We start from the raw sequence: 17,528 nt of genomic DNA, 5'->3' as shown, positions 1-17,528 counted from the left end.
GGCCCTCCATATTGGAGGGTTCTGCATCTGAGTATTCAACTAATTGCAAATCTGCAGTTGATTGAATTAGCAGTGATGATATGAAGATCCAGCTGCATTTCCTACCCAGCCTGAGAATCAGCCATTTCTCCAAAAACCCCTGGCTCTTTTTTACTGAAGGATAATGTCAGGAGCCAAGCTCAGAATGCTAGGCATCCTCATTGCTACTGGGCTGACTTGATTCTATATTTAATGTCAGTTGAAGAATTTGTAAAATATTTATTGAACATTCACTGTGTGTTTAGAACTGTATTGAACTCCCAGCCGTGATTAAGACACTCATTATTTTCCCTCATGAAGTTACATTTGGTTTAAGTAGAAAATGAAAGGGAAAATATTAGATTATTAGTTTATTAGAAGGTGATGAGTATTTCTGAAGATGAAAACCCAAAAAGGGAATAAGGGAAGGGACTTCACGATTTTAAATGAAGTGATCAAGGAGGGCCCCCCTAAGGAAGGTAAGTGGACTAAAGGAGTCACATAGACATTTGGAGTAGAAACATTCCAGGAGATGGAAGAGCTAGTACAAAGGCCCTGAAGCAGGAGCATGCCTGGCATATGCACAGAATGGATATGAGGCCAGTGTTGCTAGATCAGAGAGCAGAGCAAAGCAATACAAGCTCAAGTCAAAAAGGTGATGGTGTGGTGCTGCAAGGGATTAGGGAAGGGATGCAAAGCAAGTCAGCCATTGCAAAGGCCTTGGCTTTGCTCTAACAGAGAGGAAAGGGAGATGCTGGAGGATTTGTATCTTCTTGGGTAAAGATAAATGTGTGCATGTGTGCTCAGTTGTACCCAAGTCTTTGAGATCCCACCAGGCTCCTCTGTCCATGGAATTTTCCAGGCAAGAATACTGGTGCTGATTGCCATATCCTACTCCAGGGGATCCTCCTGACCCTGGGATTGAACCTGCATCTTTTGCATCTCCTGAATTGGCAGGCAATTCTTTACCAGTGACACCACCTAGGAAGCCCAAACATGGAACCTTCCAGTCAAAGTATAGTTTTAATTTTCAACTTGTGCAAGGGTCATGAAAAGACATGACTCCAAGCCAAACTGAAGAATGCCACCGAGAAGGGGTTCCACATTTGCCAACATGGCAGTAGTGGGTAGTAGTGAATTCATCTTGAGAAATTCTAGGGGTCTTTCTTTCTCCTGGGGTATTTCTGTGAGTTCCTGAAGGCAGGGTGGGGGGTCTCCCTGGTGGGGAATTCCTAGGTTCTGTCTTCAAAGATTTGAAAAGGAGCAGGTATCCAAAACACATCCCCCAAACTCCTCCAGGATACTCAGGAAAGAGGTTTCACCAGCAGCCTTATCATTAGAGTGTTTGGTAAACTGATCTAAAGATTAAGAGTGGGTTTTAGTGGGTAAGGGGAAATCCACTTGGGATGCTAAGGAACTTCAATGGGAGAGCACACAGGTGGCAGATGCTGCCAGCCAGCTTTCAGCTTGCCATATCTGTCTCATTTCTTATTCTCTCTTTCTCTCAAATTCTGCATTCATTTCTTTTCCTCCGTTCTTTGTAAGACTCCTCTTGTCTATTGTTACCTAATCAACAGGACTTCCCTCATAGCTCAGTTTGTAAAGAATCCGCCTGCAGTGCAGGAGACCCTGGTTCAATTCCTGGCTAGGGAAGATCCCCTGGATAAGGGACAGGCTACCCACTCCAGGATTCTTGGGCTTCCCTTATGGCTTAGTTGGTAAAGAATCTGCCCGCAATGCAAGACACCTGGGTTCGATCCCTGGGTTGGGAAGATCCCCTGGAGAAAGGAAAGGCTACTCACTCCAGTATTCTGGCCTGGAGAATTCTGTGAACTGTATAGTCCATGGGGTCACAAAGAGTCAGACACTACTGAGTGTCTTTCATGCAAAAGTAACCTTGACCCTTACCTCACACAATACATAATAATTAACTTGGAATGGATCGGAAATCTAAACAGAAGATATCAAACTATAAAAGTCTAAAAAAAAGGCAAAAAACTTCCTGCAATTAGAATCAGCATCACCCTCCTCTTCACACCCTTCTTTTCTCTCTGCCTCTCTTAGAATGCCCTAGGAAGCACAGGGTTGAAGCACTAACAGAAGAAAGGAGATCAGACCCACTTCCCTGGAACCCTTCTGAGGCTGGTGACCTCTATTAAGTTGCTCAGCCTCTCAGCCTCAAACCCCTCAAGCACTCAAGAAGGGGGCGCATGGAAAACATCCAGTTCAAAGGCTTACTGTGAGATTTAAATGAACTAAAGAATGTAAAGTGCCCAGAACATGGCATGGTAAGTACTAAGCTTTTGCTAAATTTGACTTGCCTTTTCAAACCTTCCCCCATTTTGCTATAATATAAAGTCTGTGGATATAAAGACGGTCTTGTTCATTTCTGTTTCTCCCTCCAAATCTCGCAGTGACTTGCACTGGTAGAGACTCGAAAGCTGTTAGCTGAATTAGTGGATTCATGAGGCTTATAGCATCACCTCATATATGTTTAAGGGAGAACACACGCCCACACACCTACACACACGCGCTCATGGGAATCAGGCTGTACCTGACTGCACGTGTTGTTGACTTACTCTGAAGCTTTCCACAGCTCCACAGCAAATGGGAGTTCAATAAATGTTGTTGACTGACGGATAGCTCAGACTCCATGAGAGGTGCACAGCTCTTAACGTCCAACAGTTACCACCTGCGACTCCAAAAACTACTGCCTTACTCCACACACAGGGCAGCGAGGCAAAACCAGATACTCCAGTTGCCGTTGCTGTTAAGGGCACATAGATTTTAGCCAGAACTCACATGGGCTGGGTTTCTGCCTCATCATGTGCTTTTCAGCTTCTTAATTAAAATGGAAATTGAATGTGCTTATTGTAAATGGAACAAAGTCAAAATGATGGATGAGCTGCCACCGAGAGAACTGCCACTCTGCAACCGCTGGCCTCTCTCTCTTAGGGCGGACTTTCCGAGGGCTGCCTGTTGGCCTATGAGATGTGGTAGAACGGGGGCTGCCCAGGGCTCCCGGAAACCAGTGTCTCAGTGCTTGCACCCAGTCTGGATTTACACGCTTCCCTGGATTGACTGTCTCCAAGTTGATTAGGGGGGAAGTAAAGCGCCCCTGACAGTTGACTTCAGAGCACAACAGTAAGACCTCCCAGAAGACTGCAGAGAAAAGGCCTGGATGGGTCACACCAGGGCCTAGAAATGTAAGAAATGTTAGAAATGATGCTGCCACCCAGCAGTACCCTTTCCTGGCGACTGCTTCCGTTTACACGGTGGCAGCTGCACTTGGGTGCTAGGGAAACATTGCCTCCTCGGCCATCTTGGGAGTTCCCTTTGAACTAAACATGCTTCATAGGTAAGTTCTCAAAACGCACTGGGTGTCTGAGTAGTCAAAGGAAATGGAGCTTACACTGAGAGGGGTGGGACATATATTTCCATATTCTTCCTTCTGGGCTAATTCTGATGTTAGAAGCAGAGCCAAGCCAACAACCAAGGTCTGAAGCCCAGTCTCTTCCACCTCGGTCTTGTGACAATCAGGGAACAGCAAACAGGAAAATACTACAACCAGACAGAGACAAGAGGGAGACACGTGATGGGAGTTCATTTCGGCCGGTAGATCTCACACTGTTGCCATTATAATCCCCTGGAAACTTTGTAAGCATCTGAATGGCCACAGTCACCTCTATGACCAATTTAAAAAAGTCAGATCTCTTGGAGAGGGTCCAAGCATCAGCATAGCTTCAAAACCATTCCAGATGACTCCTGAGTGAAGTCAAGTTTGAGAACCAGACCTTTGGGCCATCAGGGTCTACCAGAATGAAAGAGGTTGGAAGAAGGCTTTGCATGGCCTCATTGGCTCCGAGCCCCTGGAAGCCAGCCTGAGGCCATCAGAATGTTTCACCCCAGAGCCGACACACATCTGTTGGCACAAAGCCCATCTGTTTCTGTGTTGCCTGGGGAGGGCCAGGGTGGGGGTTACCGAATGCTCCTGGGAGCAATTTGCTAAAGGGACTGATTTCACTCTGTGCCACCAAAAGTTTAAACATGTCAGTTGAGGCTATTTGTTTTAAGACAAAGGACTTTAGTAAGAATAGACTGGAATAGGTCTCTACTCAGCTCCTAAGGACAGAAAGCAACTGTTGCACCACCATCAGTGTGAGCCTCCGATGCCAAAGGTTTGGTAAAGGCTGGGTTTAATTGTTTCTAAGGAGAACAGGAAATATTTATTTAGGATTAGTGGCAGCTGCTCCAATGGTACAGCTGGGGACGGTGGAAGATATAATTAAGTAACTGTATGAGGGAGGTCTGGAAAGCCACCAGAAGGCACAGGAGCCTTGAGAGAGGCTGTTTGCATCGGCTTTTTGTGTGTGGGCATTGCAGTGTCAATAGACACTTAGAAAAAGATAAATACGCAGTCTAATTAGCAGCTGACTTGAGGTGGCAGGATCAAATACAGGTAGAATCCCATTATAGCCTCCACCACAGGTCCTCAAAATTGTTTTGATGAGTGAAATTGCATGATAATAAGTACATGTTGGAAATTATCACTCATATCTCCCTGTCTTTTCTCACCACATTTCTCACCTAGAATGCCCTTCTCACAGAGAGGGAAAGGAGTGGCCAGGAAACTTACTATCACCAAAAATGTGCTAGAATTGTAAAAGAAAGGAGCTGTGTAAATTATAAGCAGAAAGTTGTGGTTCCATTTGTCCTCTAGACAGGTAAATGTTGAATCGTTTCAGCATGAGAAAAAATAAAGCACTTCCTCTGCTTTGCAACTAGGTTCATCTGTACTGTTTTTCTAGATTCCACATATCTGCAAATTCTCCTACAAGGGTTTCTTATAATAGGCAACTGTGCATAGCCCTATCAGAGAACTCCTATAAACTTAAATTTTTCTGGCATATCTTTTTTTTTTCCCATGTTAGCATGTTTGATTTATTTTGTAGAAAAGGAAACAGAAAATAGTGAGGTTGATGAAAATGTTCCAACAACAGGAGAAGCAACTGAAGCTGAAGCAGCAGAAGGCATTGCAGGGTCCACTGAAGAGACTGTGGACATCCCCAACTGGCATGTACACAAAGCATGTTGTTACTGATCCTTTGGGATCTATAGATCCCAGAAGAGCTCTCACCAGTGTATCAATCAAAGTATAAAAGTGGATCAACAACTGAGAAGACCAGATAAGTGCATACATAAAAGGAACCAGAATGATCTCAAGCAAAAGCCCTAAAATTCATCTCTAGAAGACTTTAAGAATTAACGAGCAGATGCTCAGAAGTATCCTTGAGTCTTGCTGTTCAGTCCCTCAGTTGTGTCCAGCTCTTTGCAACCCCATGGACTGCAGCACGCCAGACATTTCTGTCCTTCACCATCTCCTGGAGCCTGCTCAAATTCATGTCCATTGAATCAGTGATGTCATCCAACCATCTCATCCTCTGTCGCCCTCTTCTCCTCCTGCCCTCAGTCTTTGCCAGCATCAAGGTCTTTTCTGAATCAGCTCTTCACAGCAGGTAGCCAGAGTATTGGAGTTTCAGCTTCAGCACCAGTCCTTTCAATGAATATTCAGGATTGATTTCCTTTAGGACTGACTGGTTTGATCTCCTTGCAGTCCAAGGGACTCTCAAGAGTCTTCTCCAACACCATAGTTCAAAAGCATCCATTCTTTGGTGCTCAGCTTTCTTAATGGTTCAACTCTCACATCCATAATGACTACTTTAAAAACGATAGCTTTAACTATATGGACTTTGGCAGCAAAGTAATGTCTCTGCTTTTTAATATGCTGTCTAGGTTGGTCATAGCTTTCCTTCCAAACGTCTTTTAATTTCATAGCTGCAGCCTCCATTTGCGGTGATTTTGGACCCCAAGAAAATAAAGTTTCTCACTGTTTCCATTGTTTCCCCGTCTTTCCCTAGTGCTTGAATCTAGAAAACCATTATTCCTTGCCATCACCATATAGCCCATCAGACCAAGATAGGTACTACCTAAAGCAATTATCAGTTCTTCATCCAAGGAGCCTCCCATTCTGAAGTCTCACAGACAGGAGAAAGTTATTACTTGCGGCCAAAATTTTTCAGTTTCTCCAGTGAGCCAGGTAAGTGCTGGGTACTTTATACTTTATTGCTTTCATCCTCTCAACAACTCTTTGGAATAAGTATTCAGATCCATATTTTACAGGTAAAGAGAATGAGCTACAGAGGAATGAAATTACTTGCTCATTTTAGGGTTGACCAACCACTCCTGTGTGCAAGAGAGGGATGGGTTTTCTAGGATGTATGACTTTCAATGCTCAAACCAGGCATGTCCTGGGCAAACTGACGGTTGGTCACCCAATCAGGTCACAAATAATCTCAGAACAAAAATCAAACTGAAATCTTCCTAGATCCAGAATCCAAGTGTGAATACACCTCAGAAAAATTCACACAGGCTCTTATACTAAAAATTCACCTCTTACATCCCTCATCAGTTCAGTTCATTTGCTCAGTCGTATCCGACTCTTTGCGACCCCATGGTCCCTCATAATCTTGTCCTATTTTCTTCCTCTACTTCTCATTCTCATTGGATTCTAAAGTGTTTGGAAAATTTAGAGTGCATGTGATCAGATTTTCTATTTTTGTGCATTCCTAGTTTCTTCCTACATTAATTAAGCTTTGTGATGACATTTCAGACATTAGAACAATCCCACAGGGTTTCAGGAGTTTGTTTACTGGTTTGGCACCTCCTCCAATACAATGTAACATTTCTGATATGTTCCCTTATAGGATTTAGTCCTTTAAAAGATGCTGGTAAACACATTTGACAGTTCATTTTCCTCCCTGGTCTCTGCCTGCTCTGTGTGCAGGAGAGAGAGATGAGGGGCTATACTGGCGCTACTCAAAGCCTGACCATCAGCAGCGTCTCCAAAAGCATGGCATCTGGTGCGGAAAGAAAATTTCTGAGTCCCACCCAGATCTGAAGAATCAGAATCTCCATGAGCGCAGAGCAGGGATCTGAGTTTTAATAATCCCTCCGGGAGAGCTGTATGCACATTAAAGTTTGAGAAGCACCAGACTACATAAGGCTACATACACTCCATCAGTGTTTCTCAAATGTTGCTGAACATTAGAATCACCTGGGGAACGTTTAAAACTACTCATGCCCACACCACACCCACACCAATAAAATCAGACTTTGGGGGTTGAAAACCCAGAGATAAGCATCTTTTTAAAAGAGTTCCCAGATTATTCCAACATGCAGCCCAGGTTGAGCACTAAGGGAGATAGAAGCTCTGTCTTTTGTGATTTTGAGAATCACTTCCTAGGTCTGCAAAACAAGGCAAAGGTACTTGGAGTGTTTTCTAACCTATTTTATAAAGACATCACTTATGGAACAATAACAAACAAGGAAAATGATAGCAGAATATCTTTTTTTTAAAATAGAGTGGAAAAGAAATAGAAAGATACAGGAGTGGCTTGTAGTAAACGCCCAAACACAAATTGTATGCTTGTAGTAAGTTTCAATTCTTTCAGCAAATGAATAAGCCAATACTGTCATAGGCAGAATTGTATTTTCTTCCTAAGGTCAACTCAGATGGCAAGGATAAGTTGGCAAAGCAAAGACTCGTATTCATATCTGTTTTCTATTATTCTAATTATGGAAAGTGATGAGAGTCCATTTGCTGTTAATGTTTCTACAACCCTGTGATTTGTGGCCAAATATTCAAGTTTACTTGATGGTGTGGTGATTTTAAGCACAGCCAACATGATCAGGGATCAAGGAAAAGTGTTGAAATGGGGCATTTTTGAAGCAGTGGGAGCATGGCTCTCCTTTTTGGCAGCCAGAAGCAATGGTGTAACCTTGATAGCCGGAGGCTTTGTTTATATGCCCAACCAGTTTGACAGGATTTTACTGAATTACTAACTGGTTAATTTGTACCTCCCATATTTGCTTGAAGTTAATTTTGATGAAAACAAATTCAATCAAATCTATTCATCCAGTAGACCAGATTTTTGGTGTGTTTTTTCTCCCCACTTGAAGGATAATGTGTTTGTCATATTGAGGTTCACTGATGGCTCAGCGGTAAGAATTCATTTGCAATGCTGGAGACACAGGAGATGCAGTTTCGATCCCTGGGTCGGGAAGATCCCCTGGAGTGGGAAATGGCAACCCACTCCAGTATTCTTGCCTGGAAAATTCCATGGACAGAGAAGCCTGGCAGGCTGCTTGGGATCACAGAGTAGGACACAACCAAGTGACTGAGCAAGCACACACGTGTTTCTTGTATAACCCAAGAAACAATGCAAAAGTCACCGTAATTAAATTCTCTCATTAAGAAGGTGCTTACTATGGTGACACTGTAGCTTTGTGATGACCTTCAGATGGGAAAGCCACTCACATCTGGCGAACAACTGGGATGATGGGACTGATTACCTCTTTAAAGACAAGAAGCAATGGGGACCATGAAAACCCCAACCTGCTTTAGCAAACATCTCCTAGTCCTAAAAATATATATATAGTTGATCATAATAGTGGGGGTACCCCAGAAAGGGAATTAGTCTAACTCTGAAATCATGCTCAGTCTGTGTGCCCATGATGAGATAAAGTAGAGAAAACCCATGCGAACTAAGCAATCATGCTCAAAATAGAATACCACACTCTGGGTTAAAAGGCCATATGTTTCTGAGCAGCCAGAGCAGTACCATATCCTATGACTTAATACTTCATAAACAGGGTAAAGACCTAATAAAAATGGCTTGGAGATGTTCTAAAACATAGTGTTTCTTCTTTCATTTCTTCTTGCCAAGGAAAGCTATCATTTTCTGAAGTGATGGGTACTTACGTCTCTTGAGGACACCTTCTACTCAGTGTTTTCCCAAGTATAGAACTGAGGCCACTGCTGGAACGTGGAAGAATTTTAGGGACACATGGCAAAGAATCTGCCTACAATGCAGGAGACCCAGGTGTGATCCCTGGGTGGAGAAGAGCCCCTGGAGAAGGGAACGGCTACCCACTCCAGGATGCTTGCCTGGAGAATTTCATGGATAGAGGAGCCTGGGGGCCTACTGTCCATGGGGTTGCAGAGAGACAAACACGACTGAGTGACTAACACACAAGAGTTTAAAAATATAAGCTTTGGGAAGGAATACAGAGGCCCCCAGCTCACCCTTTCTTTCTCACCCTCAATCTTGTCCTGCATTGCAAGGGGTCTCACATGCATATCTATGGACCCAACAAGCCATATCTCCATGCACTAAATGCATCTTTCCTAACGGCTCCTCTTGTTCACCTTCCACCCCTGGGTGTATGTACATCAATAGCACACTCCATTCTCAGGAGGTCAAATATGGGGTAGCATCTGGTGGCCTTGGGTAAGCAGTGATTGTCCAGAAGAGTAGGGTCTAGGAGGCCTTTTTCCGTTGACTCTATGGATCACTCTTTCTACAGGTAAAACACTGTTGGAAAAGAACCAGTGCAGGCCTTCTAAAGTATGGTGCCCAGGACAGGGGGCCGTCACTTTTAACCAAGGGTACACTGTTCTGCCTATCTTTAGCAAGTGTTCTTCCAACTCTGTGTCCAAAAACTTCAAAAGGCACAGTGATCATCACTCCAGGAGGTGCTTCAATGTTTAGTAAGGGTCACAAGCACAAAAGAGCTGCAACAGCCAGGAAGCAACATACATGAGTGAAGGAAGCTGATGTAGGTCCAAAGAAAGTAGTTGGGAATGTGGTGAGGTGGAAAGCACAAACCCTTTCCAAAGGAAACAGCCTCCAGCTGGAGCAAGGGGGAGGGGGACTTTGGTCTCCATGTTGCTGAATCTTTCAAATTTTCAAAAAAAAAAAAAAGCCAAAATTTAAAATCTTGGCTCATTCCTTGATCCTTAAATGTTGGCAACTAATTCCAATTTTGTTTGAAACTCTCTGTGGGTACAACAACCCACATCTGCTAGCAGTTTTTAACTTATGGGCTACCAGTGTGCAACCTCAGAAATAAAAACCTTCTTCATTTGATTTTTCCCATGTTTCTTTGGGAATCCATGCACCAGGAGTAATCAAGAATTGCTCTTTCTCTTCCAACGTGCCTTATTTTGAAGCTAGACATCATTTCCCCCAAACATCTCCCTTTTAAAAAAAAAAAAGTATTTTATTGAAGTATAATTGATTTACAATGTTGTGTTAATTTCTACTGAATAGAAATTTTCACTGGAGAAGGAAATGGCAACCCACTCTAGTATTCTTGCCTAGAGAATCCCATGGACAGAGAAGCCTGGTGGGCTACTGTCCATGGGGTCACAAAGAATCAGACACAACTTAGTGATTGAGCACATACACTCTTTTCTCATATTCTTTTCCACTACTGTTTATCATAGAATGTTGAACATAGTTCTCTGAGCTGTACAATAGGACCTTGTTGTCTACCTGTTCTACGTACAATCATTTACATCTATCAATTCAAACTCCCAATCCATCCCTCTCCCACCTTTGGCAACCAACCTTAAGTTTGTTCTCTATGTCTTTGAGTCTGTTTCTGTTTTGTAGATATGTTCATTTGTGTTATATCATAAGACATTTGTCTTTCTTTTTCTGAATTACTTTGCTCAGTATAGTAATCTGTAGACCCATCCATGTTGCTGCAAGTGACATTATTTCATTCTTTTTATGGCTAAGTAGTATTCCATGAGATATATGTACCACATCTTCTTTACCCAGTCATCTGTCCATGGATATTTAGGTTGCTTCCATTCTTGGCTTCTGTAAATAGCACAAATAGCTCCCTTTTTTGAGACTATTTAGCTGCCACATCAGCTGCAGCTTCTACAGCCTAACTTCTGTACCCCCCACTGTCATAGCCACCCACCTCTGTGAGTCCCTCCTTTGTTTTCATGAGTGGGTAACACCATGAGTGAAATGCTTCAGCCAGGATTGCTTCTCACTAGTAACTATTTTTCTTAGGTTTGCATGCCTGGCTTAGAAAAAGGAAAAGATAACTCAATCACCAGGCTTCTTATACAAGGTGGGTGATTTCAGTAAGTGGATGGAAGGCTGACGCTGCTAACAGCCTTCCTGATTAGTCAGAGAATATAAAATGAGGTGTGTATTTGATGTACTGTCGGAGTTGCAGATGGAATACAGCAACCGTGACACAGTAGAGGTAGAACTTCATGGATCATCCTGAGTGCCTGGGACTGATTAGCAGTGGTACAGCTACATGCAGCTTCTAATTGATTGATTTGAGTTTGTGGTCAGAAAATGACTGTCGGCTCCAGCTTATCTATAATTATCAGTAATCAGAACCAGACTTCTCTCTCCTTAATCGGTCAGGGCTTCTCCAGTGTGCTCGACTTTTCTACTTTTCAGAGTTTCTGTAACCACTGCCTAATAGCTTTCACTGCCATAACGTGATATCTGGTGACCACTGGGAAAAAGAGTCTGGGGGCATGAACAGAGAGGTAACAGGAACACTGCTCATTCATTAGCTTAATCATTTGACTGTTTTGAGTTGAAGACAGTTTCAAGTTAATAGGAGGGCTCTCATTCACCATTTAGCTAGTCTGCTGTAAGCAAATCTGAATAAAGAATTAAAATAATTCCCATAACTCTGGCCAAAATCTCATTTTTAACCTAAAAATGATCTTGATGTTAATTAGAGGCTGGAATTATTTCTAGGAGCCAGGGTGTCCTGGGTAAGGCATCACTCACTGTCCAAGAGACCACCCAAATCAGAAACCTGGAAATCATTCTAGAACACTCTCCTTCTCACAGCCTCCTACTCCCTGCCACATCCAGTTAACCATGAAGGAAGCCTGAGTCCATCCTTCAAATCTACATGGTCTTAGAAAAAGTGACTTGAGACCACACAGACCCGGGTTCAAATTCTGGTACCATCACTTATGAGCTGTGAGGCTCTGAGCAAGTTGAACAAGACATTGGATGTATCACACGCAGTGTTTGACATGGATGTGCTTAACGAATCTACTTGCACCCCTGTATAAAAGTCCGTCCATATGGCTGCATACTTAAGATCACACCTAAACATAAATAAATGTATATTTAAGCATCTTGTCAACATTTTAAATTAGAGATATTAAAACTGAAGGATATTATCCTCTTCAAAGCCTTTCCATCTTGTCTTTTCCCATCAGTGGCATTCTCAGACAACTTCTGCTCTCAGCTTTGAAATCAATATTTATTCTAGCCAGCTTGTCTTCTTCCTCACGTCCAGGTTGACACCAAATCTTTCCAATTCTCTTTTGAAAAATAACTTAAGTATATTCTTTCCCTCCAACTACAGCCCTCTGTTAGCCTGTGGATTTCATTCTTAGACTCCTAAAACAGATTCCTGATCTGTTTTATATTTTAGCCTCTTACATGTCCAGCTCTTCTAACACAACAACAAGAATCATATTTCTTGGCCACCATGTTTAATCATGTTAATCCCTTTCTCAGAACACTGCATCTGCTAAAAATAAAATAAAACATAATAAAGTCCCAGGCTTTCATATTCTTTCCTAGTTTTAACCCTACAAAAATCCCCTTGGTCACACAGCACTATTATAGATTGGGTGGTCCAGCAGCAGACCTGAGATGGAGCTTAAAATGTGTTAGCCACTCAGTCGTGTCCAACTCTTTGAGACCCCATGGACTGCAGCCTGCCAGGCTCCTCTGTTCATGGGATTCTCTGGGAAAGAATACTGAAGTGGGTCAACTTTCCTTCCTCCAGGGAGTCTTCCAAGGATCAAACCTACATCTCCTGCATTGCAGGAGGATTCTTTACCTTCTGAGCCACCAGGGAAGCCCAAGATAGAGCTTAGCATGCAGTATATACCATGTTCCCTTGGGATCAACACCAACGGAAGGGAGTGTGGTGGGAATTTGAGCAGGATGGAACAGAATGGTTACAGATGGTGATACAGATCTGACGGAACTGACAGGCTTAGCCAACCCCACAGGGAGCTCCAGAGCCTGTCAGAGTTAATCATTCAGGGCTAAAATGAGTGAGCTTTTGTACTGCTACTTCGATCCACCACTGTTCATGGGTCGCTCGAAGGAGGGGATGACTTTAGGCATGGCAGGTCTCTGCAGTGGAGACAGTCCCTGAAGGGGCTGAGATGAATAGCTAGAGGCATGTCCTTCCCAGAAAGAAGTTTTGGGGTGCAAATCTCTTTGTCCATTCCAATTTACTCCTTGTGCTACTTGGATCTACTCCACATACATTTGAGGAGCAGTCTTTCCAGCGTTCTAAACAAGCACCTCATCCTCTGGAAAACTGAGGTGAAAGTCACTGGAATGAACCACAGCCCCTGCTCCCGCACCTGGTCTTAGGGCTGCAACTGACACACAGCATCCTTCTTCTCCATGATCCAGTCTAGACTCTTCTCACCTCAGGCAGCCTCTCAGCTGGTTTAATGGTGTATCTAGTGGCATGCGCTAGATCTTCCTCTCTGAGTCATCTGGGGCCCTCGTCACCATGTCCTCGTCAGGTGAGGGGTGCTGCACTTGTCCATTTGCTATCACAATTGGGCAGGTACATTAGACACTCAGGCCCATGCTGCTCTACCTCCAAAGCTAATCAGAACTAGTTACTCTGAAAAGACGGTGGCTCCACTTCTTGTCCATTGGTCCCTGAAAACAAGAAACCCAAAATGTCCAAACAGGAGCTATAGAATATAGTGAAATGAGACTCTTGCTGTGCCTCTGACACAAGTGTCTCTCTTAGAGGAAAAGAACTTCTAACTCTCCTGAACCCAGAAAGCACAACTCTGCAGGATTTTCCTTCTCCACTGAAATGTTAACTTTAAGACACTGACATACCATCATTTGCTCTCTGTTGCAATTAAAACTCATGTCTCCTTGCCTCCTGTTCAAGGTTTTACCTACCTCTGAGTGTTTCTATGTGATGTTTCTCCATTATGGGCTACACTTCTTCATCCTCCAATCCATTAACATTCGTCCCTTCCAAAATAAAACTGGTTAAAATGGATCATGCTAGTAGTTCCTATTAGAGATGGGTATCTTCAAAAAATTCCCTTTAGAACATTCATGCACCAACAATAGCAAACGAAAGCATGCAACATTGAAAACTCAGCATAGCAGCTGGCAATTTGTCATTATTCCTAGAGGACTTTTTCACAGTGACAGAGCAGATAGCAGTGGCCTATTTTTCCTACCTTACCAAAAGCAGAGACTTGTGGCTGGAGTGATGATCTTTTCAAGGAACCTTGTGGAAAAGAAAATAGAACTACAGTCTTTACATTTATTAGAACAGTATTAAATCTGAGCCAGTGCATGTACCCATCTGAGCCAAGGCAACTCTATTTATGTCTGCTTTTCTCTTCTAAGTACTCTCAACTCTATTGCTTCTGGAATCTCCAATTGGCTGACTTTCAGCCCAGATTCCCCCTCTCCACTCTGTCCATTCAGCTTTTATTCTCCATCCTTCTCTGTTTCCTGTATTCCATTATTGAGTAGCCCCACTTGGCCTCACTAGTTAATTCTTTTCTCTAATCTTTCTGTCCCTTATTCCCCATCTTATTCTCTACAGTCTTATTAGGCATCACAGAGCTGTAGAAAATCACTTGAGAGACACGACTGTCCTCAGAGGATAGAGAAGGAAAAAGAATTGAGGGAAACAGGGAAATTTCCCCAATTCTTTACCTGCATCTTTCAGGTAAAGAATCCTACTTGAAAGCCTGGATGCTTGAGGAAGGGAACAAAACAGTCTTGCTGGCAAAGAAGTAAGTAAGAAGGCATTCCAACTCCCTCTGAGTGCATGAGCGCGTCTAGCTCAAAATATACAGTGAAGACTCAACCAGAAAGACAAGCATCTGCTCCCTTACAGCAGACCACTATCATTCCATTCTAGCCAGCCAGTCATCTGTTCATATCACTTAATCAACGATTATTTATTGAGTCTTTACTATGTGCCAGTTCAAAGAATGTTCCAAGATTACAGGAGAAATTAAAAAGTACTGTTTGGGACTTCACTTCAATAGAGAAATACAATGTAACAATGTTTTTGAAAACAAGAAATAAGGCCAAGTATCAGGACAATAAATATAAATGTTTTCAGTTCCCCTATGAAAAGTTGAAGACTTTCAGATTCAATGAACAAGAACATCCAGAGCATCATGATTTGAAGAAATAAAACTCTAGAAACAACAAAGGGTGGTCAATTCCTACTGCTGAGCAGTAAATAAATAAAGCAATAACTGTGAATAAACTACAGCTATAGTCAACAACATGGATAAATTTCTCAAACAAAGTATGGAGAGAAATAAGTCAGATTTAAGATTCATACACAATGATTTGATTTCTGTAAAGTTGGAGAAAGGACAATAGACGTGGATGTTAAAAATGAGCATAGTAATTACTTTTGAAGAGGAGGGAGGGAGTAGTGATTTGGAGAGGGCATCGGAGGATTTCTGAGTGCTGGGAATATTCTTTCCTGAATACCGTTACATCTGTGCCCACTTTGTGATAATTCACTGAGTTGTATGTGTTAATATATTGCAGATATTTCTGCATATACCTTAAAATTCAATAAAATGTTAAGAAAAAAAGATAGCTCTGCGATACCTCATATGTTTACCCCATCACAGTATTGGGGGGGGGAGAAAAAATTAGAATGTTTGGGAATTAGATAAATCCTGAAAAGGAGTAGTAAGTACACTGAACCCCAGATTCAGGATGCAATAGACCACTTGCCAGGGATCTGGGGATTTTTCAATTGAGCATGAGGCACGGGCATTAATACCTCTCTTGGCCATAAAAAAACAGATAATACAGATTCAGTGATCCTATTAGGTAAGATGGCAGGTAGTGAATTTCAGCAAATTCTACTACTATCCAGCAGTGGATAAACATTGTTTTAGTGGTATGATTTTCCTGAAGTTTTCAGTCAATCTAATCAAATTAGCCAAAGTTGCCTTTGTTTTTTTTTTTCCTTTTTTAAAATTTTGTGTCAAAGTTGCCTTTGACCAGACTTTGGAGGAATATAAATACTGATGTTTTAATATATTTAGCTGATGCCAGACTGAAATTTTACTCTGATGAATATACCTTTAGAGATGTATTCAGTGAACACAAATCTATGTGAGTCAGCACAGATCCTAGACATGTCTCCGTCAACACCACTGGCTGTATCCCATCCTTGGTACTGAACACACCATCTTCTTGGAGTTCAGTAAATACAATGCAAGATTTGTCTAGAGCTAGCTACAGTTCCTTTAATGGACTGACTCAGAGATATCAAATTTTAGCTGCAATGGAAAAAAAAAAAAAGAAGAGAAGGAGAAGTTGAGTGCTTTTGAATCTTTTAAGAGTTACTGAGTAGACGCATTACACAAATGTTTAAGGTTTTTCATCCCTTTTTATTAATTCAGTGTGTATTTGTGGAGTCTCTGGCTTGTGCCAGGTACTATTCTAAGGGCTAGGAATACAACAGTGACCAAAAGAGATTAAAATCCCTGATTTCATGGAGTTACTATTTTAATTAAGGGAGGGAGATATAATACAAAAATTAAACACTATACATTACAGATAATGAATGACATGTAGTAAAATTAAACCAGAGAATAAGAATAAGGTGTGTGTGTTAAATTGCTTCAGTATGTCCAAATCTTTGTGACCCCATGGACTGTAGCCTGCCAGGCTCCTCTGTCCATGGGATTTTCCAGGCAAGAATACTGGAGTGGGTTGCCATTTTCCTCCTCCAGGGGATTTTCCCAACTCAGGGATCCAACCAATGTCTCTTACCATTTCCTGCATCGGCAGGCGGGTTCTTTACTGCTACTGCCACCTGGGAAGCCCAAGGATAATCTCTGAGAAGGTAACATTTGAGAAAATACCTAAAGGGAGTTGAGGGAGCATGCTTTAAAAAAAAAAAAATTTGAAGGAAAAAAAAAAAAAATCCAGGCAGACAGAATAGCAAATGGAAAGGCACTGAACAGGGAATGTCCCTGGCTTGCATGAAAAGCATCATAGAGGTCAACGTGGCTGGAGTGGAGTGAGTGATGGGAAAAGCATTCTAAGATAAATCAGAGAAATAGCAAGAGGTACCACATTGTGGGCCATTATCGGATTTGGTGGAAAGTTCCTATTAAGTTTCTGAGTGAAGGATATCACTATCCTGCAGATAGTTACTGCTCCCAGGGTTTCTATCATTTCTGTAGTTATCTATTGAAAGGATTACCCTGGCTGGTATGCTGTGTACAAACTCAAGTTGGGTGATGACAGAAGCAAGAAGACCAGGAAGAAAGTTATGACACAACCAAGTAAAAGACAAGGTAGGTTGGACCAGGTAATCTGCAACGAAGATGATGAGAGACACTCAGATTCTGGATATACATGGAAGGCAGAGACCAAAAGTATTTAGTAGATAGATTATTGTTTACATAATTTGAGCACATGATATGAGATTAAGAGGGGAGTCAGAAATAGCTCCAAGATTTTTAGCCCAAGTATCTGGGAGAAAGGATAGTGTTGTCATTGATTGAGATATGGAAAAGGGCAGAGAGCGCAGATTGGGAGGTG

The sequence above is a fragment of the Oryx dammah genome, unplaced genomic scaffold (assembly GCF_014754425.2).
Source record: "Oryx dammah isolate SB20612 unplaced genomic scaffold, SCBI_Odam_1.1 HiC_scaffold_21, whole genome shotgun sequence".
NCBI lineage: Eukaryota > Metazoa > Chordata > Mammalia > Artiodactyla > Bovidae > Oryx > Oryx dammah.
The sequence above is the reverse complement of the archived record's forward strand: the minus strand, read 5'-3'. Positions refer to the sequence as shown.